We start from the raw sequence: 24547 nt of genomic DNA, 5'->3' as shown, positions 1-24547 counted from the left end.
CCCTGCACTGGACTAGAGAGTAGCTACCAGGAAAAAGAGACAGGAGCCTTACCATGGGGTGGGAGAATGTGTGCTTAGAAAGTGCAGTACTGGTTCTGTTATGTTTGTGTATTTATTTATTATGGTATGTATAACCTTTTCCTGACCACTTATTTATATTATTTAAATGTTTAATACAGCCTATACTATAATGTTAAAGATAATACTGTATTGCATACAATATCCAGTGTATAAAAAGACCAATATTGACAGTAATGTCCAGGGTAGATATTAGGTTCTTCTACTGCTCCCCCAGACTCTCGTGCTTGCTCCAATGTTCTGCAGAGGGGGAGATTGTTGACTGCATTTGGAAATACCCCTCTAGAAATCCTGCGTTACCCACTGCAGTATGGAGGGAGTGAATGTTACACTGTACTGGAAGTCCAAAGAACAGAGGCATAGCAATGTGGTAGCCAGGGGCTTATGCAGTACCTGTCTCTAGGGGTACGCTGTGCACTGACCAATGGTGATGCATTGATCCTGAAGCTGATAGAGCTGAATTCAGTTGGGGGGGGGGGGGGTTTGGGGTCGGGTGGTAGCAATGGAGGGGAGCCTCGTGCTCTTAAAAGGCCACTAATGCTTGCTGTCTTTCTCTGGTCAATGTTTCTTATATCTGTGTGACTGACATGTAGGACTTGTATAGCAACGTATACAGGAGCGGATTGGCCATAGGGCTCACCAGGAAGAGTCCTGGTAGGCCAACATGTCTGTGGGGCCTGTATTGTGTGTTGTCATGTGTCAACCCCCACACACATGACAGGCACCCCACTGCACCCTGTACATTGCATTGTCCCCATTCATTCCTTCATATGTTATAGCTCTTGTGCTGTCCATGTCGGGCCACTTCTACATAATTTTACATTGCAAATTTTAGTTCCCAATCCACCCCTGGTCTGCAGCAAAAGCTGCAAGGAAGCCCGCAGTTTTGTACAATCAGGCCTTCTCCGCCCCTCTCAACAGATCCCACTGCCTCATCAGACCACTCCACCATTAGGGTGTTTCCATAAATTTCCCAGGCTGGTTTTCCATCCCAATTTGCCCCTGAACATATAACATTAAATGACGTTACACTACAAAGTCTCTTAACATGCTAGTCTTGACTGTTTACCCCTGCAGCCATGTATCCTTGTTACACTTCAGCAGTGGCATCGCTCCTCTTAAACTTTAAACACTTACAGTATCCAAATTATTTTTTTATAACATGACATTAAATGTACTATACTTCTGCATATCAAGAAAATATGAGAGAATATCATGTTTATCAATATCAGCCATAGTGGTCAGATTACATATAGGTGGTCATTCCGAGTTGATCACAGCCAGCAACTTTTTGCTTCTGTTGCGATCAAATAATCCCCGCCTATGGGGGAGTGTATTTAGCTTAGCAGGGCTGCGTTCGCTTGTGCAGCCCTGCTTACCCCAAAAAGTTTTGTGCTGTTGAAGAGTGAGGCTGGATCTACTCACCTTGTGCGACGGATCCAGCGACGTTCCTCCCGGCTTTGACGTCAGACATCCGCCCTCCATTTGCCTGGACATGCCTGCGTTCGGACGACCACTCCTCGAAAACTGTATCCAACGGTGAGTATCCACCTGGAATGCCTCTCCGCTGTCAATCTTCTTGTGATCAGAGCTGCATCTTCTTTTTTCGCTGTGCGCGCCGTTGCCCGGCGCAACGACGCGCATGAGCAGTTCCGACCCTTTCGCACTGCAGCGAAGAACCGCTGCGTGCGAACGGGTCGGAATGACCCCCATTGTCCTATCTGTGCCCCTTAAGCAGTAAAATGTTTATTTTGTTGTTGTTAGTGAGGCAATATAATTATTCTCAAGTAGAAATGAACACACAACAGGAATCATAAAACATTGTTGCAGTAACAACGCTTTAATAAAAAATGATAGATATTTAAGCCAGTGGACATGACTGCAGACTCTGGAGACCTCTAAGTTGATAAGAAATATTGGAATAAATATTGGCAATTAAAACTTTGTAACTGTGTCATCTAATGTTAACAGTGGCCCATGTAGTCATTATATTATCAGGTATACCGCCTAATTGCTTTAAAAATACAGCTACCCATTATCCATCTTTGTGTGCTTTGACTGCCAGGAAGTATAGTATTTTTCAAAGGATGTATTGATTTCAAGATAATAACAGGTGGTAGGCCGGCATACTTGGCAGTTTTCCTTCAGAAAGTGGATCAAGTGATAATGCAATGTTGTGATTCCTAAAGGCCACAGCTTGGATTCTCAAATCAATCTCTGTGACATTTGTAAACTTCAAGGTTTACATATAAAAAGAAATACTTGTTCTTGTCAGTACATTGTTGTATTAGAAAAGAAAACATCCTACTTAAAAGGAGCAAATTATTTTATTGCCATAACTCCAATTGTAAAACAGTTTTTGATGGAAGAGTCTTCTGCTGGTAGATTGATAAAGTTAAAGGGAGAATTCAATTGCGGGTAATTGTCTTGCCAGGGGGCTATTTAATTAGCCCTGATAAACTGGAGCAAGACGCTGCTTATCTGGGATTTTGTTTCACTGCTGTGTGTTTTTGCACAGCAGCGATCAGGTCTGAACAGCGCATGCGCCGACACCGCAGTGTGCCGGCGCATGCCACACAGCAGACGGCTGTCTCAGCCCTGCGATCGCCTCTGCCTGATTGACAGGCAGAGGCGGTCACTGGGCAGGAGGGGGCGGGCCGGCGGCGTTTGGCCGCCGTTTAGGGGGCGCGGTCCGGGCAACGCAGATATGCCCAGACTGTTGGGGGGATGGGCCGCGGCGGCTGCGTGACATTACACGCAGCCGTTGCGACCCTCACAGCGATGGGTAGCTCCCTGCCAGCGAGCAGGAGCTGTGCTGGTGGGGAGCTGCTCTTCAAGTGCAAAAGTATCGGCGCTGCGCTATGCTTTTGTACTTGTGCGACGGGGCAGGGACTGACGTGGGGCGAACAAGCCCTGTGCTGGTCGTCCCCCCGCATGTCAGGGAAGCTGATCGTAGATGTGCTAAATTTAGCACATCTATGATCATGTCTGAGTTAGCCCCTAGATACGCTGAAAAAAACAAAACAATATTGAAGAAATAGCGGGAAAATTTGAGGAAAATGTCAGTTTTTCATTCCCAATGCTTTTTTGCGGGTAATTGAATACCCCTGAAGTGTTAAATACTGGGTGCAAGCCTATTATATGAGCTATAATGATTAGGCAAAAATGACTAATTGTATTGATAATCAAGAAAGAGTAGGAGAAAAATGGCAAATTGCTCAATTTATTACTGCAACAATCTGAATGTCAACATTCAAACCATGTTTTTGGTCTCTATTGGAAAGTATGCTACCTGTGTGTTGAGCGTGTGTGTGTGTGTGTGTGTGTGCGAGGAGGGGAGGGGAGGGGGGGGGAGACAATAAGGCGACATTCAAAAATGTCAACACCATGTCAATAAGGTCTGAGTGTCAATGCCGACAGTCCGTTATGTTGACATAGCAATTTTAGCACGAGTCCTAACCCTACTGTAACTGCAGCATAACCCTATCTGCGACCTAACCCAAAACCTCAAGTATATCACAAAACAATGGAAGCAGCCTTGCGCATAAAGAGCATACAATAGCAGCAAATTTCAAACAAAAAAGAATACACCCAAAACTCTAGGAACGAATTAGAAAACAGGAGTTTGAAACTAGCGCTGTGATAAAGCTAATAATCTATATGAAACCTTCGATACAATGTGGAAAGAATGAGTCACACTGAGATGGAAAAGTGAACTCAAATTTCCTCATTAGCTGGAAGAACCGTATTATTTTCTTATTGGAACGGAACTTACATTACGTTCCTTCCACGAATGCACATAAAGGTATCTTTCACTTTGTCACATCTTCTATACTTGAAAAACGACAGGGAAATCACAAGCAGATGACACTTACATATAATTTCTGTCACGAGTACATGTAACAGTATCTTTACATCTTCTTGTCAGTACGTGCGAGATACCCTTGGAGCGTGTTAGATCTGTAAAGGACTCACACATACGTCCCGGCTGCAGACTCGGATTAGTAGTATGGATGGTTAAAAAGTCCCAAACTTCAAGACAATTACCCAGGAAGTTTGGGCCTTTTCAACCATCCATACCATGAATCCGAGTCTGCAGCCGGCATCTGGCACGTACTGACACTCTCTGCTCCTCTGTTTGTGATTTTATGTGGAACTTTTTTATTGCTATTAAATTTGTTTGGAAAACTTCATTAGGATCCACGTCTCTGTGACTAGAAAATGTAAAGATACTGTTATGTGTACTCGTGACAGAAATTATATGCAAGTGTCATCTGTTTGTGATATAGGCATAGAGGAATGTAACACTGGCTGGCTTTATTAGTGATGAATAATAATTGATTAACACAACATTTTTGCCCCAGCACATTAACTCACCGCTCTGTGTCAGCTCTGTTGGAGAACCCCTTCCCTATAGATTGTAAGCTCGTGTACTCTTTCTTTGCTTACCTCCACATCATCTCTTGCCCCTTAGTATTAGTTTGTAATTAGTGGCTTTGAACCCAGGGGTAAAGCTATGCTTCTGTTACCCAGGTCAAAGACTCAGCTTGGCATTACCACCCCCTGCCTCTCTTATTAACATGTTTCTTCTTATATGTCTTGAGACCCATCCAGGTGCCATTAGTCCCCTTCATATGCTCTTATATCATACTTGTCTATTACCCTGCAAGTTGCGGGTGATTCACGATCTTTAGGCAGTCCTCTGTACCCACAGTAGAGTGGCCACATCCCCCCCCGCTTCCTAGAGAAGCGGGCAGGTTACTGAGATTAACAGGGGAATTCCTGCACCTGGGAGTAGGGGGTGGGGCTAAAATACACACATTTGTGGACCGGCAAATCACAACATTTGCAAATCAGTCCCATCCTCCTGCAGTGGCTAGATGCGTCTCCTCTCCGGGCTTCCTGAAGAAGAGATTTTTAATGTAGGCAACCATGCCTTATATATATGCCTTCACACTATTTCCCACTCCCACTCCATTTAGGAAAGCTTCAGAAATTTAACAGGCTGGTTCTTCATCCCAGTCTTAATCTAGTGATATGATCTGGGTGGTCCAGTCCTATTCTACAGTGGTCTGGACCCAGAATTTGTGTTCTTCCTAGTGACTGTCACTTTCCTGGGACCAGGTACCAAATAGTATTTGTCATGCTGATCAACCCTGGTCCATTTCACATCTTCCTTCCTCCACTCTTCATGTGCCCCTTGCCTCCTCCCTTCCCTATCAGGCCAGCAGTAAGTATACTGCATCACACAGAAGTCATTATTAGGTGGCTTAAACTGCCCGCTGTGTGATTGCCAAAAGCTACATGGAACTTGCTCAGAAGGGAACTGTGATGCTTAGCTTCCACCTAAGTGGAAAGTGTACAGCAGAGTGGCAGACAGACCAAATGAAGGTCATTCCCATAAGTAAGTGCAGTGACTGAGGTAAAGTATCATGTTTGTAAGCTGTAAAGCCAACACTGTTGCATTAAATAAACAGTCGGCATAACAATTTCAGCCTCACACTGTCCCTGCTCAGAGTGTATTATGCACTGTCCATCTTGATAGCCATGATGGTGCAGCAATATCCACACATGAAACGCGCTGTCCCATAGTGTTGACTCAAGCACTGCCCTACATCCCGGCAGTTTGGCTGACCTAATAATCTGATTGCACCTACAGATGCAACCACGCTCATCGTTCCTGTAGTTTTGCCATACATGCATCTTATTCGCAGCATAAATATAGCGCATGTTGGCATGGTAAGGCATACTAAGCGCAAGAGGTTCAACAGAATGCAACACACAAAGGGGGTCATTCCGAGTTGATCGCTAGTGGAATTTGTTCGCAGCGCAGCGATCAGGCTAAAAAATGGCACTTCTGCGCATGCGGTGCAATGCGCACGCGCGACGTACAGGCACAACGAATGATGTAGTTTTGCACAGGGTCTAGCGATGCATTTCAGTCGCACTGCTTGCCGCAGAGTGATTGACATGAAGTGGGCGTTTCTGGGTGGCAAATGACCGTTTTCAGGGAGTGTTCGGAAAAACACAGGCGTGCCAGGAAAAATGCAGGTGGACGAACGCTGGCCGGGTTTGTGACGTCAAATCCGGAACTGAATAGTCTGAAGTGACCGCAAGCGCTGAGTAGGTTTTGAGCTACTCTGAAACGACACCATTTTTTTTGTAGGCGCTCTGCGATACAACCGTTCGCACTTCTGCAAAGCTAAAATACACTCCCAGCGGGTGGCGGCATAGCGTTTGCATGGCTGCTAAAAACTGCTAGCGAGCGATCAACTCGGAATGACCCCCAATGCGAGCACACCAGCCATATACTGTATTAGTAGTAGTACCTGCTTGTTTTCTGCTTCAATAGACGCACACTCAGTTCGTCATATAAGGAGTCCTATTTATGTTATGACATAAAATGTCATGTTATGTCATGTAAGGCATGCTAAAGTATCACAGCATCTTTACCGCACATCACTGCCGAAATTGCGAAGTTTATGAGCACGGCACATTTGTAAGGCATGCGATGGAAATATTAAAATATCTAAAAGAAAAAAATACTTCTTAAACTACGAGCAACATTTGACGTTACATCGGGGACTTCACGCATGCGCAATGGCGGTTTTCAGAAGCGACATCTGGTGGACAAACACTGGATACTCAATTCTTTACACTGTTACTGCAAACGCCACCCTGTGTTGGAAAACCCTGCCCAGCGGCCTGCCGCAGGCATGTGTTTATCCCACTACACGCCATACATCTGCACAACATGGGCAGACATTACCTTTCCAATCTGCTCCTTACAGTGGGTGTATAAGTATAGGTTGCCTATGGTTATGTGTGTATGTGTACAGTGGCGGTTCTTGGTGTGGGCTAGCAGGGCAGCACCGACCACTGTGTGTGTGTGTGTGTGTGTGTGTGTGTGTGACCCCTAGGTGAGTGTGTGTGCGCATAGGCTGCACTGAGCCGTGTGTGTAGGCTAATGTAAATTGGCATCTTTTTGTGATTGCACATGCCACCCATCCAGAAACCCCGTTCTGGCAGCATGCTGCATTTACTAATTTAATTTCCACCTGCCACTGCAGGATACAACCGTGAACGGCAATAGGCATGCCCATAGGTGGAGCTAGACATGCTGTTTAGGCGGAGCATGACATACTCCCTCAGTGGTGAAGCGCGCTATGCCCGCCGCATTATCACACCCCTATATTTTTTATGCGCGCCATCAGCGTTCACTGTCCCTGTTTTTGATGGGGGGGCAAAGAAAACATTCGTCCTGGCACCTCATGGTCTAGAACCAGCCCTGCATGTGTATAAAAACAGGTTGTCCATGGTTTTGTCTGTACAGAAGAATAGTTTGTGCATGGTACTGTGTGTATACAAATAGTCTGGTATAAGAATATGTTGGGCGAAAAAAAAGTCATTATGTTTACAGTTACTGTTAAAATGCTTTAACATTACAACTGTGCGGCATCCTCTCGTAGACAAAACATATGTATTCCATTTGTGCATGGCTGAGTGTATCTGTGTTTGTCTATAGTAATAGATTGTTTATAGTTTTGTGTGTATGGAAGAATAGGTTGCTCATATCTACAGTATGTGTGTATGTACTTTTAGCTTGTCTATGGTTGTCTTTGCAGGAAATAAAGGCTACAGATACTGTACCACTTCATTGGCATTTTACTTTTACTTTTTTTTCACTTGAATAAACTGATATATAATTTCAGTTTTTACAGAGATTTTTCGATATAATGTTATGTTTATACACAGTGCAGAAAGATTGTCTGTCTTGTGTGAGTTTCAGTGATTCTGCATACAGTAGTTTGACGCCTCCCTGTGTATGATGCATATATTTCACACATTCTGGTGAATGTTATATGTCTGAATCAAGTACTCGGAAACCCCTCTATAGAATTCCTATGATTGCCCCTGAATACAGTATATCAATAATGGTGGATATAGTATTCCGGCAGAGCTGTTCATTACATGCATCTGTCAAATGTAACACAATAGATAAAATAAAAAAAAGATCCTTGATCTCCTTACAATGGTAGTCTGAATTATATTGTTACATGGTTTAAACATTCTGCTTCCCTTTGGCAAAAGGATTATAACAATAGACATATAGCTATGTTCTGGAACAAACGGAGACTCTTCACCAATCTTGCTGGGGCCTATTTATCATGGATGCTGAAGGAGAGCAGAGTCTCACTAGTCAAACTAGCATAATAGTACAGGTTGAGTATCCCATATCCAAATATTCCGAAATACGGAATATTACGAATTACGGACTTTTTTGTGTGAGAGTGAGATAGTGAAACCTTTGTTTTTTGATGGCTCAATGTACACAAACTATGTTTAATACACAAAGTTATTAAAAATATTGTATTAAATGACCTTCAGGCTGTGTGTATAAGGTGTATATGGAACATAAATGAATTGTGTGAATGTACACACACTTTGTTTAATGCACAAAGTTATAAAAAATATTAGCTACAATTACCTTCAGGCTGTGTGTATAAGGTGTATATGTAACATAAATGCATTCTGTGCTTAGACTTAGGTCCCATCACCATGATATCTCATTATTGTATGCAATTATTCCAAAATACGGAAAAATCCCATATCCAAAATACCTCTGGTCCCAAGCATTTTGGATAAGGGATACTCAACCTGTAATGGGTTCCAAGGGCCGCATACATTTGTAAGGCTGTGTTTGACTTGATATGCCACAGTGAAACACAGTTGGTATGCACTGGTATATACTAGTAGTCGTTCTTGGTATTGTCATTAAATATTGATAGTCTACAGTAGTTAAGGTAATATGACCCATGCTAATATAGGATGGAGTATAAATCATAATATCTCCAAGTATAGATAAGAAATAAAACTGGTCCTAAGTGTTCCCAGTAATCCTAGTTTTCTACAAAAATAAGTAACAGGTTTCCCCAAGTAACATTAAAATCATTTAGTACGCTGGGCACGATAAACTTCTCTCTCAGTTGCTATTCCCTTGTGTGTAGTGAATTGTTTGTTTTACTGTTATTTGCAAATGAGTCAGATATATGAAAAGCCAACACACACACATTTTATATATCTTGTCTGTTTCAGAACTATTTCATATACTATGGTTGTGCATTGCCGAACCTCTTACCCTAAAATAGGGCAGCACATTACCTATAGAGTTCTGAAAGGTCAGAACTATGGAAAGACATCTGCTTTTTACTATTTATCAAAGACGATAAACTTATCTCAAACTATCTATCAATGCGCTTCTCCCAAAAGCCTCTCTCAATACTTACTTATTTACTCCAATTTCAGGGGCGTTTCTAGCTGCTCCTCCTGCTTCATGTGGAAATAATTTGAATTTGTGCCATTCAATATAAACCTTAAACTCTATTCTGAAGTCCCCATCTGTGATCTTTTCAGCTGGCGCATTTCGTCTATGCCCATAAAACTTACCTCTTCAGGCAATCTTAGCAACTTCCAATTCACCGACTTAAACTCGCTAGACTATTCTACGAGATTGCCATCTCTCTAACCAGTTACATGTATTTCCCTTTATTGTCAATTAATCCTCTGATCCTCAAACCAACTTTGCAGTCTTACTGATTGTATAGCCCCACTAAGCATGGTTTTTTACATTGAATATCTACAGTAGCTGGACTGATATCCAATAAGTAGCCAGATGTATCAAACTAATATTTTCCATCAGAATGTAAGTTGGTGAGCAGGGCCCTTTCCCCTTTCTGTCCGTTTATTAAAACTCAGTCTTGCTTTATTAATGTATTTGTTCCCAACTGTAAAGCGCTGCAGAATGATAAAAGGTAAAACTTGTGAGGTTCAGAATTTGGGTTTAGCAGCACCTCACACCTTTCAGTTATCCAGAATGATTAGAGCCACGGTTCAGAAAAATAGGGTGGAGAGGTTAAATAATGTTACTTGGAAAAGTTAAAAGTTCACCCCATTCACTCTGATTGAATTGTACTTTGGCCCTCATTCCGAGTTGGTCGCTCGGTAAAAATCTTCGCATCGCAGCGATTTTCCGCTTAATGCGCATGCGCAATGTCCGCACTGCGACTGCGCCAAGTAAATTTGCTATGCACTTAGTAATTTTACTCACGGCTTTTTCATCGGTCTGGCGATCGTAATGTGATTGACAGGAAATGGGTGTTACTGGGCGGAAACAGGCCGTTTTATGGGCGTGTGGGAAAAAACGCTACCGTTTCCGGAAAAAACGCAGGAGTGGCCGGAGAAACGGAGGAGTGTCTGGGCGAACGCTGGGTGTGTTTGTGACGTCAAACCAGGAACGACAAGCACTGAACTGATCGCAGATGCCGAGTAAGTCTGAAGCTACTCAGAAACTGCTATGAGGTGTGTAATCGCAATATTGCGATTACTTCGTTCGCAATTTTAAGATGCTAAGATTCACTCCCAGTAGGCGGCGGCTTAGCGTGGGCAATACTGCTAAAATCGCCTTGCGAGCGAACAACTCGGAATGACCTCCTTTATTGCAGAATGTGCAACAAAATCAGGGTTGGCAAAACACATAGCAAAAAGAAGAAGCATACTTAGCTTCACGATATTTCTCTATACATTCAGAAAAAATGGGTCATAAACAATCTGCTATTATTATTTTTTTGTTTGGTTAGAAATAAAATTGACAATCATAAAACTAGAAACCACAGAGACAGTTCTGGCTTTTAAGCTGCCAAGTTAGATCTTGTGGAGGTATTTTAGGAAGGATATTTTTTCCAAGTAAAAAAAAAGAAAAGCACATTTGTGTGACTTGAGGTGGACGAAGTTACTTAAGACAACAATAATACTCTAGAAATGATTTCACAGGGTGATGTGCGTGTAGATATATGTACGGAAGTTACGCTGACTTGACAAGCGTTGCCTGTTTCACGCATATGTTTCATTAACCCTGGAAGTACGGTAATCAGAGTTATGCAACATTACAAACCCATTCTGGTGAGTCGGATTAAATGCTGAAAGCCACATAAATGATAGAGAACACATGTCTAAAAGGGCATGATACCAGCTGATACAGAATAAGGCTTGGTTATAATGTCAGAAGGAGACTCATCTTATAACTAACGGTATAATGAAAGCGTAATCATGCTTAACAGAACAACAGATTTGCTCAGTATATTTTGATGCATGCTAAAAAGTAAATAAAATCCAGAAAGCAGACGTAAGTTATCACGCTGTGCTTCTCGATCTTTGGTTGAAAGTATTTTTTCTGCAGCGATTTGGAGTGCTACTTTCTGACAGCGAGACAGCATTCCCTACTGAACATAGGATCTTCAGTGTGCCACTTTGTTTTTCTAAAACAAGAAAATGACACCAGGTTCATGCTGCTGACTGAATATACAGGACTGCTCTGGGGCCCAGGACTGGCAAAATAGGCAGCCACTCCACCACCACCCCAAAAAAATAATAATATATATATATAATATATAAAAAATAAATACAGGTAAAAAATTTTCTTTTTATATATATATATATATATATAATTCCTATGCCCCCACAGATATGCCCCTATCCCCATACCATGCCCCACACAGTAATACCTCAGTATCTGCTCCTTATCAGGGGTTCTGCTCGTTGTCAGTGGTTCTGCTCGTCCCCCCCTCCTTCTGCCTTCTGCAGACTGTTCGGCAGCCTGCTTCAAGTAAAAACGATTGAAAAAGTCCCTCACAAAATGGCTGCCACCTCAGATGAGACAGTTATTAAAGATACTAGAGCCTCCACTGTCTCCTGTAAGGCGATGGCCATCTTAAGAGGGACATTTTCAATAGAGCTTGCGGCGCCGGGTGCACAGCGGTGGTGGATGGATGGACAAGGACACGGATGGCAGCAGGGGGCGGCGGCATGAGCGGCACGTGCCTCCCTTCTCTGTTAGAGAGGCTTGGCCCCGGGACAGTTGTGCCCACATTACACCCCTGATGGCGGGCCTTTATACAGTATAATATTATTATCAATATAAGAATATTATTGCATGGGAAAGTTGCATGTGCCAGCATTTAAGTACTTGTCATTGCTTTGACTATACAGACACCTTCATATATAAAGTACATTTAGATTTTAACTCGAGCTGTGTTATTTTCCAGATGCTGATAACGTATCAATAAGACTTGAACCAGGTCATTGTGCTGTGTAGACAATCTGCAATTTGGAGCAACCTCTACCTGGCATAAGCAATATCTCTTGACACTGTTATCGTTATATGAAATTAGAGCTCATCTTTCACTCTTACCATCATGTCAAATGATCTGTTCCACTGAATGAAGAGAATGTACATTGCAAAGAGGAAGAGCTGCAAGCACACTGTGTGTGGGGCAAATGTTTCTTTAATACTAGTGCAAATGTAAATGGGTGAGAATAGTGGACTGAACTAAAGAAGGCATCTAGAAATTAGTATCACAGAATTTCTGACACTGGCATTCAATGGCATTTTGTAATTATTGCTGAAATTGAAACATTTTAAGATATGTTCAATCCGACACATGACTCAGTCCTAGTCTATTTATTTTAAATTCCTTCTAATCCTCTTTTTTATCAGATTAGGACACAATCTGACGGCAACTGGTAAATTCCGCAGTTTAGCTAGAATTTTACAGTAGACCGATTAACCAGTCATGTGCATCAGTATTTTCTGTGCAGCATCCAAATACAACAGGCCAGTCATGTACAAAGCTCAGTGATGGAAGCTAGGAATGCACAACGGTGCTACAAATCTGCTACACTGGTCATTTGGGTATGGGGGAAACCTGTGTATTTTATAAGGTTTATCTTTTGAATGGTAAAACTAACAAAACTGTATGTACTGCAATTCATTTATTTTTATTGGGGGTTGGCATTACAGACCAATGGATATAATAGGATAGTGAACAAGACAACAAGCAGCTGGGCTTGTGCTACTGATAAATTATCCTATATGGTTGCCTAGGGCACAGATGGTCATTTATCTGATGTTTTTATTGCCCCCATACTGGAAACTAGATGCTTAAGGAGAGATGAAGCAGTCAGGAGTTTCTTAGACGTGAAGGTGCTGCTACATCCTGTCTATGATGGGCTGGGAGTGTGGTGCTTACACCCCAAGGAGTAGATCATGAAGCCCTCTCTCCTGTCTGCTAAGGTAGGTATTAGGGTGAGGCTTCCTATTCTATGTCTCCATGTTAGTTAACCCTACTGTAATTGTTCTTTTGAGTTCTGAGTCAAAAAGACGCTTGATTTTATCCATCAGCTTTCAATGTATGTTATATGGTAGTACAGTACAGCGATAGGCAAGGGCAGCGTCTAACCTTCATAAGGGCCATATAATACCCTTAATCCCAGTATGCCAACAAAGCGACGCATACGTATAATAAGTATTAGCAGGCATTTGACAAACACATGTGACAGTATAGTAAAGAAAGAAGGAGCTGGAGGGGGGGGGGGGGGCATGTGACAGGTTGGACTGGAGTGCTTGTAGTTCAACTCTGATCTAGTGCTTCTACTCTAAAACAAACTTTTCTGATGCTATGCTCTTTTCTTCTGTTTGTATACGGTGGGGCACATTTAATTAGCTGCAGTACTTGCCGCTGGCTCATAATGTAGCCTCGAGCTTTAATGCCCAGAGCTGTTCAATTATAAGCTCATTTCCTTGCGCGGTAAACCTGCAATTTATGAGGTTTAACCAATAGATTCCAGATTAAGGGGTATATTAAATTTCTGTCGGAAACTGCCATGTTGTCGGAAAGATGGAAATTTCCGACTGTTTCAGGTTGGAAGGGGTTCCGACCTCTTCAATGGCGGCACATTTTTTACGACTAGACTCGATTTCCCGACTTCGCGGAAAGCACGCGGATCGACAGCTTCAGCTGCTGATCCACGTGTGTTGTCGGAAACGCGGCTAAATCCAACAGGTTTTAGCCCCGTTTCTGACAATGTCAATCCGACTTTAAAAAAAGTCGGGTCGGCATGTCAGTAACGGTCAAATCCTGTCGGATTTGGCCACGGCATTGAATACTCACATGTCCGACAGGAATTAAATATACCCCTAAGAGGGTTATTCAGAGTTGGGTGCAGATTTTGCAATCTAAAATCACATGCTGGGGGGCCTCTCAGGACAGGGCAAGGCCGCCCAGCATGTATGGCGCCGCCCCGCAATGCGATCACAATTCATTTGCGATCATACTGCAAAAACCTCAAAAGGAGGATGACCCCTGCCTATGCAGCCATGAGGAGGTCTGGCACCATGTTTCCTATCGCAGAGAACGCAATAGGAAAATTCCTATCGCATCAGGCTGTCCTGAAAATGGCCATGACATGCCTGCATTTCCTACTCTCCTAACCCCCAACGCTGCTTCGCCGCCACTGGACGCCCGTCAATCACTATGCGATTGCCTTCTCTCCGGCATAGTAAAGAGTTGTTCACATGCATTGTAGCCTCTGGACACAGCCGTGAAAGTGAACGCAGCAGCTGCGTTCAACTCTTAAGGCCATGAGTGCCCTAAAATATGGTTTAACATGGCCTACTTACTGCGGGTTTCTGTTAGCCGTAAGTGCAGTTTGCTGGCTTACAGCTGCCTGCAACTGAATAGCTCCAGGCACTGGGCCTGATTCATGTTTGTAAGTAAAGCAAAATAACAAGTGACTTTGTGTCTGGAACAAACTAGGTTGCCATGTATAAGGGGAGCAGATACATTTATATTTTTCTGTGCAGGGTAAATACGGCCTGCTTTTGCATGTAACTCACATACGTTAAACAACTTTATTTTTACACTGCAATTTAGATTTCATATTGAATACACACCACCCAAATCTAAATCACTCTGCACATGTTACATCTGCTCCACCTGCAGTGCAGCATGGTTTTGCCCAGTTGCTTGCTCTTTTGCTTTGCTTACAAACACGAAGCAGGCCCACTACTACAAGGCCTTGATTCTGCCCCTGCATTTCTCTTATCCTATGATTACTGGAGTTCATTAGCCTAGACACACAGTAGCATACACAAATAAGTAAAAACATGTTAGACTGTATTTCATGGAGACAGTTTTTTTCTTTTAATATAAAACCTTTATGATTTAGTTAATTGTGAAGCATATCCTCTGTCTGGGCTTTATTACAGTATCAATCCTTCCAATTTAATTTCAAAATTCACACTTTTGTGTTAATGAACTCTCTTTAACAAGTCTTCTTTATGTTTTGTGAGGTGATTTACACCTTTGTTTTATATTATGTTACACCTCAGATATATCTTTTGTTCTAATTTGGACTTTTGGGGATTGCACAAAATATCTGCCTGTCACTTACTTCATTATGTTATTAAACTTCATAGGAAACTGTGTACACTTATTTATGCTGCAGTAATGCAAGACGTCAAGGAATAGGAAGGCATACATTAGGACAGATTGCCAGACGTAAAGCGTAAATACTGGGAACAGCAATCCTGGCTGCACTTTATGATCTCTGGGGCCTATGCATCAACAGAATTTGTCAATGTTCAAGAAAGTGTATTAGCTTTAGGAGTGAATAGAGTCACTTGCTTATTTTCATGAATAACATTATGCACTTAAAATACTAAATCTAAAAAAAGTTACATGATGATTAAATAGCTTATGTTATATGAATGGAATGGGTTTTCTGTCTGTGCAACAAACTAAGCACATGGGCGGGTCATTCCGAGTTGTTCGCTCGTTTCCGATTTTCGCAACGGAGCGATTAAGGCAAAAATGCGCATGCATGGTACGCAGTGCGCATGCGCTAAGTATTTTAGCACAAAACTTAGTAGATTTACTCACGTCCGAACGAAGAAATTTCATAGTTGATGTGATCGGAGTGTGATTGACAGGAAGTGGGTGTTTCTGGGCGGAAACTGGACGTTTTCTGGGAGTGTGCGGAAAAATGCAGGCGTGCCAGGATAAAACGCGGGAGTGTCTGGAGAAACGGGGGAGTGGCTGGCCGAACGCAGGGCGTGTTTGTGACGTCAAACCAGGAACGAAACAGGTTGAGCTGATCGCAGTGTAGGAGTAAGTCTCGAGCTACTCAGAAACTGCTAAAAAATTTCTATTCGCAATTCTGCTAATCTTTCGTTCGCAATTCTGCTAAGCTAAGATACACTCCCAGAGGGCGGCGGCCTAGCGTGTGCAATGCTGCTAAAATCTGCTAGCGAGCGAACAACTCGGAATGAGGGCCATGGTCCACTTTGTAGGATATTACTATTTAAAAAAAAAAAAGGAGTGTATTTTGCTGTGATGTACTGTACTGTTAATGTATACTTTCCGGACTTCTGTGAATTGCACCTGCTTGCAGTGCTGGCAGGGCCCCACGATGCAAATCACGCCATCAGGCCCCATCCACTTCACAGGAGGGTGACCTGATCTCTAGGGAGTCCAAGAGAACTCTTAGAAATTCAGTAGTTGCCCGGACATTGCAGGAGATTAAACAAGTGTGACTGCAGCATACAAGTTTGAGTATACAGTGAGGGTCATTCAGATGTGGACGAAGCAGCAGCGATAGCTCTGTATGATAATGGAGCAGGAGGCATCTATTACAATAGACGCCTCCCAGTGGCATCACAACTGGGGTGCGGCCCGCAACTGGGTGTCACTGTGCAGGAGCTGCCACTGCACTTGTGCTGGTCCCCAGGGGCAGCCCACATCTCTGGCAGCCCCCGGAGTGACGAAATGGGAGTCAGGACCGCGTCCCTTTCCAGTGGGACCACGCCCTTTTTTCACTGCGCATTTACTGTGCTCCCCCGCACCAGGTGTCACTGGAATCAGTGACGCCACTGACGCCTCCTGCTGCTGTAGTGATCAGACCTAGGACGCAGGAATTATATCACTCGCACTCCATTGCGTGGCTTGTGCCTTCCCCTAAACGGTGGCTACACACCTCCATTTTTGCAAATGGAGGCGGTCACCACCCCCTCCCCGCCCCCAAACGGCATCAGACTGTCAATCAATGACAGACTGATGCCACCCCTGCGTCCTATTGCAGGACCCATTCATGCACGCGCAGAATGGGTTCTGCACATGCGCAAAGTACCGAACATTGGTGCTACTGTACTTAAATACTGTCATATTTATATCTTAAGAATTTTAAGAATAATCTTTTCATCAGTGAAGATCGGCCAGTCAGGTATGAGAAATCTTTTAATATGCCCAACGGCTTCGATAATCAATCACCTGCATCTGGCAGTGTATGTCCAACATGTCCCTGTTCCTTCATAGAGGAGGAGTGGAGAAATTTTCCCAGATATCATGGCCATTCACGGTGACATATTTTGGTGTACGGCCACAGTATGTGATGGGTTCCAGGCTATCAGATAAAGGAGTCTATTCATGAAGCAGTGAAAACAGTGGAGGAGAAGTGAGCCTGTGGAGAAGTTACCCATAGCAACCAATGAGCTGCTCCGTACATTTGTATAGTATGCAAATTCTAAATGTTACTTCAATGCTGATTGGTTGCCATAGGCAACTTCTCCACTGGCTCACTTCTCCACACTTTTTACTGCTTCATGAATAGACCCCATAATGCCTGTTGGTCTGACAATGTATGCCCAGCATTAGGTGTATGGTTTATCTCTGTGTTGTCATCTGCCTGTGCTGACATAAAAGACTGGGGGAAATGTACTAAGCAGTGAAGAGTGGAGAAGTGAGCCAGTGGAGGAGTTGCCCATGGCAACCAATCAGCATTGAAGTAACATTTATAATTTGCATACTATAAAATTATACAGAGCACCTGATTGCTTGCTATGGGCAACTTCTCCACTTACTCACTTCTCCACTCTTTTCACTGTTTAGTACATCTTCCCCTTATTTATTTGGTTTACTCCCCAAGCCCTATCGTTATCTAGGAAGAAGCGAAATGGCTGTTTCCAAATATCGCCTTATGAATTTCAGTTTATTGTACTGGATAAGTTGGAATAATGAATATCCTATTATATATCTATAGTTTTATTTTATTGCCTAGAGTATAGTACTGTATGGTACAATTTCCCAATGTGCAAGCTTGTATTGTTCCTAATGCTTACCATAATATGTATACTGTTTCAGCAATCCAAAATCTACATATCCAGTTCCCTGCTTACATTTTTTTTTTTTTTACAGAACTGTATATACTGTACTGTAAACCATGCATGCACGGCTGTTACACTGGGAGAACTCTTACCTTTGATGCAGGCTGTTACCAGGGATGTTTTACACCGTCATGGAAATTAAATCGTTACTTTCATTCTAAGGGGAAAGAAAAAGAAGTCTTCATTATAAACCCTAATTGATATTCACATATTGACACACATAAGACAAAGCAAAAAGCAAGACTACAGTTAGTGATGTGATACAGAACCCTTATTATTGTAGGAGGTAAACAAATCATATTAGGTAAACATTTGTATACATTTAGACTACTACAATACGTTGTACTACAATAACTTGTGGCCATAGCAGCAGAAAAGTGCACGTGCCATAAATCTCCAGTCTTATACCTCTTTCACACCAGCACCTCTGAACACGGGTTTTTGGCACATGAACGCGCATAACCCGTGTTCATGTGCGGTGTGAAAGGGTGCCGTGGTTGAAATACCAGGTCGAGTGACCCGGTATTTAACCGTGCTCTTGAGCAGAGTTGAACACATGTTCAACCCGGCTCACTGTGCGGTGTGAACGAGAGCCGGGTCGATGAGACACTCTCTATGTATGGGCGGGGCTTGGAGATCATGTGATCTCCAAGCGCCGTCACCGCTGACGTCAACAACCAGGCAATATGCCGGGCTGCTGACTGTGGTGTGAAAGGCGCCTGAGGCGGGATGCACCCTGGAAGATCCCGTGTCAGGCTTCCGGGTAGGACCCGCCTCAGGCGGTGTGAAAGGGGTATTACATACCTGTGTGACTGGGATTCATTTACCAAACTCCACCTATACAGTCCAGGTTTTCAGGATATCCATGCTTGTGCACAGGTGATTTAAGTACCTCATCCATTTTGATTTAAGCATCTGGACTCAGTCATGGATAGCATTAAAACCTGGACTGTAAGGATGGATTTTGGGAAACTGTTTAAAAAAGAACTATGAAAATAATCATATATTGTAGTATACTGTCCCAATTTTGCGGCTCATTGAGGAAATCTATTTAACTTCTAATTTTAACATAGTGAAATGTAACCTGGTTTTCTTGGTTAGATCTGGTAATGGTGTTTTCTGTTACAGTGTAAAAAAAAATGCCAATGCACATTTTGTGGGCGCTACGACTGGTATAATGGTTAGCATTACTGCCTCACAGCACTGAGTTCATGGGTTTAATTCCCACCATGCACCTAACTGTGTGGAGTTTGTATAATCTCCCCATGCTTGCGTGGGTTTCCACTGGGCACTCCAGTTTACTTCCCACAGTTTCTCCTTATCGGTTTCCTAAAACAACTAACATGACAAACTGGAGAAATTTTGGCATAGAGAGCAGGGGCGTCGGAATAGGGGGGGCAAGGGGGCAGCTCGCTCCCGCCATAACAGGAGAAAGGCGCCATCCAGCCGGACCCGCACGCCAGTGTAGCCGCCACCAGCAGCTTCAGCACTACCCGCGCTGTATTAGCAGCAGTGCGTCCGGCACTGCTACTACATTACTTTACAGAGCGGGCAGCGCTGAAGCTGCCTTTCCCATGTGCTCCGCCCAGCGCTGGCCCGACGCATACGTGGACTACACAGTCGCGTAGAGCGCCGGTCAGTGGAGTGCACCCCTGCTGCTAGTGGGTGATTCACCTTCACTCACTGCTGCCGCGCGGCCGCCAGATCCCAGCGGCTCCACGGTCCTTCTCTATCCGGCCCTGTCCTCCCGCCCGCCTGCCTGTCTGCCCGCTGGCTCCAGCCAGGTGTAACTGCCACAGGAGATGGGGAGATCGTATTTACTGAGGGGAAGGAGAGGCATGTGCTGCGCTCTCCTCCCCTCCCCTCGGACACCAGCAGCATGCCCTGTTCGTGGAGCCCAATGGCGGTGCTAGAAGATGGGGAGTCCAGCAGCGGAGGAGCCGGCAGTGGTGAGCAGCAATACTGTGGGCATATTGGGATCTGGCACTGTGGGGCATATCGGGATCTGGCACTGTGGGGCATATCGGGATCTGGCACTGTGGGGCATATCGGGATCTGGCACTGGCACTGTGGGGCATATCGGGATCTGGCACTGTGGAGCATATTGGGATCTGGCACTGTGGGGCATATTGGGATCTGGCACTGTGGGGCATATTGGGATCTGGCACTGTGGGGCATATCGGGATCTGGCACTGTGGGGCATATTGGGATCTGGCACTGTGGAGCATATTGGGATCTGGCACTGTGGGGCATATCGGGATCTGGCACAGTGGGGCATATTGGGATCTGGCACTGTGGGGCATATTGGGATCTGGCACTGGCACTGTGGGGCATATCGGGATCTGGCACAGTGGGGCATATCGGGATCTGGCACTGTGGGGCATATCAGGATCTGGCACTGTGGGGCATATCGGGATCTGGCACTGGCACTGTGGGGCATATCGGGATCTGGCACTGTGGGGCATATCGGGATCTGGCACTGTGGGGCATATCGGGATCTGGCACTGTGGGGCATATCGGGATCTGGCACTGTGGGGCATATCGGGATCTGGCACTGGCACTGTGGGGCATATCGGGATCTGGCACTGGCACTGTGGGGCATATCGGGATCTGGCACTGTGGGGCATATCGGGATCTGGCACTGTGGGGCATATTGGGGTCTGGCACTGTGGGGCATATTGGGATCTGGCACTGTGGGGCATAATGGGATCTGGCACTGTGGGGCATATCGGGATCTGGCACTGTGGGGCATATCGGGATCTGGCACTGGGGATATATATTTATCTGGCTCTGGGGGTATATAGAGTATGTATCTGGCACTGAGAATATATCTGTATCTGCCACTGTGGGGCACATCTGTATCTGGCACTGTGGGGCATATCTGTATCTGGTACTGCTGGGGGGCATATCATGTGTATCTGGCACTGCTGGGGGGCAAATCATGTGTATCTGGCACTGCTGGGGGCAAGGGGCCACTCACTCACAGCTGCTCCATAGAGTTCTGTACAGGTGCAAGTGACCAATCTATGGTGGCCAGAAGCTAGGGGCGCCAAATAGAGATTTTATCTTGGCCCCCCCAACCAAAAAACGTTCTGACGCCCCTGATAGCGAGTGAACAGTACTGCTAGTTCCTATGGAGTTCCGTGCTCTATGATGTTTTGGCAGCATATACTTTATATAACAATCATAAAATCATTATGGTGTGTCATAGACTATTGTGTCTTTATTCAGACTACAGTGAGCGAATGGTTAACACTGTGTCATGGCAAAAATGCAAGGAGGAAAAAAAAAAAGACTTTGTGCTAACAAATGGCCTTTTATGACATTAGAAAATAACACATATGATGTGGATAGTTAAAAGAGAAGTAGTTGACTTATCCTTTTCCGGCAAGTGCACCCGGATTCAGGCCATGTCATCTAGTTGCAGTTCAAATTTATTGTGGATGAAAGGGATGAGTTAAGAAAACACAGGAGGACCTCATGCTGGTCATTGCTAGTGTGCCTCCTCTTTACTTTCCAGCCAGTCAAGCACTGCTAGCATCACCGTGATTGTCTGGTATATTCCTTTAGTCCTTTCCAATTCCATATATGTATCAGGTCCTACTGTACACACATTTACTGCCTGTGTGGTGTTGTCAGTGACAGCTATGGGTGGCTACATTCAGGCAATGGGCAAATCAATGAGAATATTTCTAGTTGAAGCTGTCAAGCACAATTCAGGCCTAACTGATCCAATGTAGTTTCCTGAATCACAAAATATATACAGACAATTATTCCGTAATGCCCAAATAAATAAATAAAAGCTGTTATTCAGAATGCAGCAAATGCATCAAAAATCTATCTGGGGGTGTTCATGGAGGTATGTTATAAAAAGCCAACGTTCAGAATGGGATTTTTGATAAAAGTCGGTATATTTGATCATGTCAATATTCAGCATGTTGACACTGATGAAATGTCGGCATGGTCAGGTAAGTCTATCATTAACGCTAAATCCTACACCTAAGTCTAGCCCTAATGTTAACTTGCTGACAATAGCAATATTTAATATGTTGACTGCGTCCATGTTCACATTTCCCAGGCAGAGAAGGGCTTTGTGGAGGGAAGAGGTGGTGCAGCCAGAAAGGGGATTATTGCCATCCTGACACTGTCCGTGGTAAGCCTAGATGGTGGCCGCACTGTGCCCTGTGACCCACTAGACTGACTGTTCCAGCACCTATGTTCACATCACAAACAAACTTTGGAGACAATGGGGGTCATTCCGAGTTGATCGTAGCTGTGCTAAATTTAGCACAGCTACGATCATCTTTCCTGACATGCGGGGGGACGCCCAGCACGGGTCAGTCCGCCCTGCATGTCAGTCCGGCCCCCCCTTGCAGAAGTGCAAAGGCACCGCACAGCAGCGATGCCTTTGCACTTCAGGAGTAGCTCCCGGCCAGCGCAGCTTTAGCGTGCTGGCCGGGAGCTACTCCCCGGCCCGCAGCGGCTGCGTATGACATCACGCAGCCGCTGCAGCCCACCCCCGTTCGTTCCGGCCACGCCTGCATTGGCCGGACCGCGCCTATGAAACGGCGGCCAAACGCCGCCGTTTCGCCCCCTCCCGCCCATCGATCGCCTCTGCCTGTCAATCAGGCAGAGGCGATCGCTGTTCTACTACAGCCTTCGGTCATCCCGCATGCGCACTACGGTGCCGGCGCATGCGCAGCAGGGACCCGTTCGCTCTGCTGCGTTAAAACGCAGCGAGCGAGCGAACGGGTCGGAATGACCCCCAATGTATGTTGGAACTGACAGCTCCACACCTGGCTTAAGAAGAAGATACACTTGTTCCTGGATTTTGTTATAGTAATGAAAAGTCCAATGTCTCTATTAGACCTTTAGGATAACATATTTAAGTTATATTTATTATGAACAGTAGACATTTGTATCACATATGCTACAGTATATACTTTACACAATTTCCCCACTTTTAATATGTAGCTCAAAGATAATAGAACCGTATGTTACTATTGTATCAGGCTGACAACATTGCTCTGTGATCTTCTTATCAGATGGGAAAATAAGGATACATGTACCTACATGTGATACTTGTATCCACACAACTTCATCACAAATAAACCTCAAGGACTGATTTTATATCCCAGTCACGCTCACAGACTAATGAACCTTCTTGAGATACTTTTTTATTAACTGGGAAGTTTGAGTCTTCTTACTGTCTTTCCATGTTCTCCCTAAATTTTGAAATCAGGCTGGGGAATGTGATGAGGTTTTTAAAACTATGGGGGTAATTCCAAGTTGATCGCAGCAGGATTTTTGATAGCAACTGGGCAAAACCATGTGCACTGCAGGGGAGGCAGATATAACATGTGCAGAGAGAGTTAGATTTGGGTGTGGTGTGTTCAATCTGCAATCTAAATTGCAGTGTAAAAATAAAGCAGCCAGTATTTACCCTGCACAGAAACAAAATCACCCATCCAAATCTAACTCTCTCTGCAAATGTTATATCTGCCTCCCCTGCAGTGCACATGGTTTTGCCCAGTTGCTATCAAAAATCCTGCTGCGATCAACTTGGAATTACCCCCTATGATTTGACATGAGTTGTAAGCATTTCCTTTCCTCAACATGAAAGAGAAGAATTCCATGGAGTTGCAGATTGAAAACAATAAAACAGGGATATTTTAGATTCCAAAAATAGAAAAGTCATGTAACCCATACTGGCAGTAAAACATATTTTTGATAAAAATCCTAACATTTGAATGGAAGAGTAGCCTGTTTTATATTTTAATAATGGGTTATTCTTCTTTCTACCAATAAGCATTGTCCAGAGTGCTCCATTCAGCTAGTTCAGTTCACTGTTTTATTTCCTGGAGTAAATGAAAGGACATTTAGTAAAAATAAAAGGGGTGGAATGGTACATCATAGTTGTCACAGCATCATTTGGGTATGGGCCAGCAATGCTGCTATAGCGGCACACCTCCTCGGCTACGAAAAACGCACATATTTTGTTGACATGTAGTTAAATGGTTAAACGCTACAAGCTGTCTCTTGATTGCCTGTTATTGTGCATGACTTCTCAGATACAATAACAGCACATGTCTGATGAGTCACCAGACTTAAGAGTCAGGCTGGTAAGACTGCAAGTGCATTTTGTTTAATTGGCTCTATAAAAGGGTAGGTATATGACTAAGCCTACCACTGTGTTATTGGAGCGTCACAGTTATGTACAGCATGGAGAGATTGATACCTGTATCTTTAATAAAACCTAACCTACTCTAGTTTGGAGTCAACGTGAGGATAACCTCCTTGCTCACATTCGCTACACACCTGCCAACTTGCAGGCATTTGCCAATAATTGTCAGAGGGCCCAGTGTGTGCAGGGCCCGTGGTAAGATAGGGCTAACCCAGCCCTGCTGTGCCACC

The 24547-nt window shown here is 44.2% G+C and overlaps 1 protein-coding gene across 12 annotated transcripts in view; it reads right to left on the bottom strand.

Annotated features, from left to right (window-relative positions):
- Positions 1-24547, bottom strand: part of TENM3 (teneurin transmembrane protein 3) — a 1613133-nt gene that overhangs the window by 1343043 nt on the left and 245543 nt on the right. For all 12 annotated transcript variants that reach the window (XM_063920671.1, XM_063920672.1, XM_063920674.1 and 9 more), the window contains one exon: positions 18226-18290. The gene's annotated coding sequence lies outside the window, so the exon portion shown is untranslated. The remainder of the gene's footprint in view (positions 1-18225; positions 18291-24547) is intronic.

This window comes from Pseudophryne corroboree, chromosome 1, assembly GCF_028390025.1.
Source record: "Pseudophryne corroboree isolate aPseCor3 chromosome 1, aPseCor3.hap2, whole genome shotgun sequence".
NCBI classification, from domain to species: Eukaryota; Metazoa; Chordata; class Amphibia; order Anura; family Myobatrachidae; genus Pseudophryne; species Pseudophryne corroboree.
Note: the sequence above shows the minus strand (reverse complement) of the source record. Positions and strands in the feature narration are given on the sequence as shown.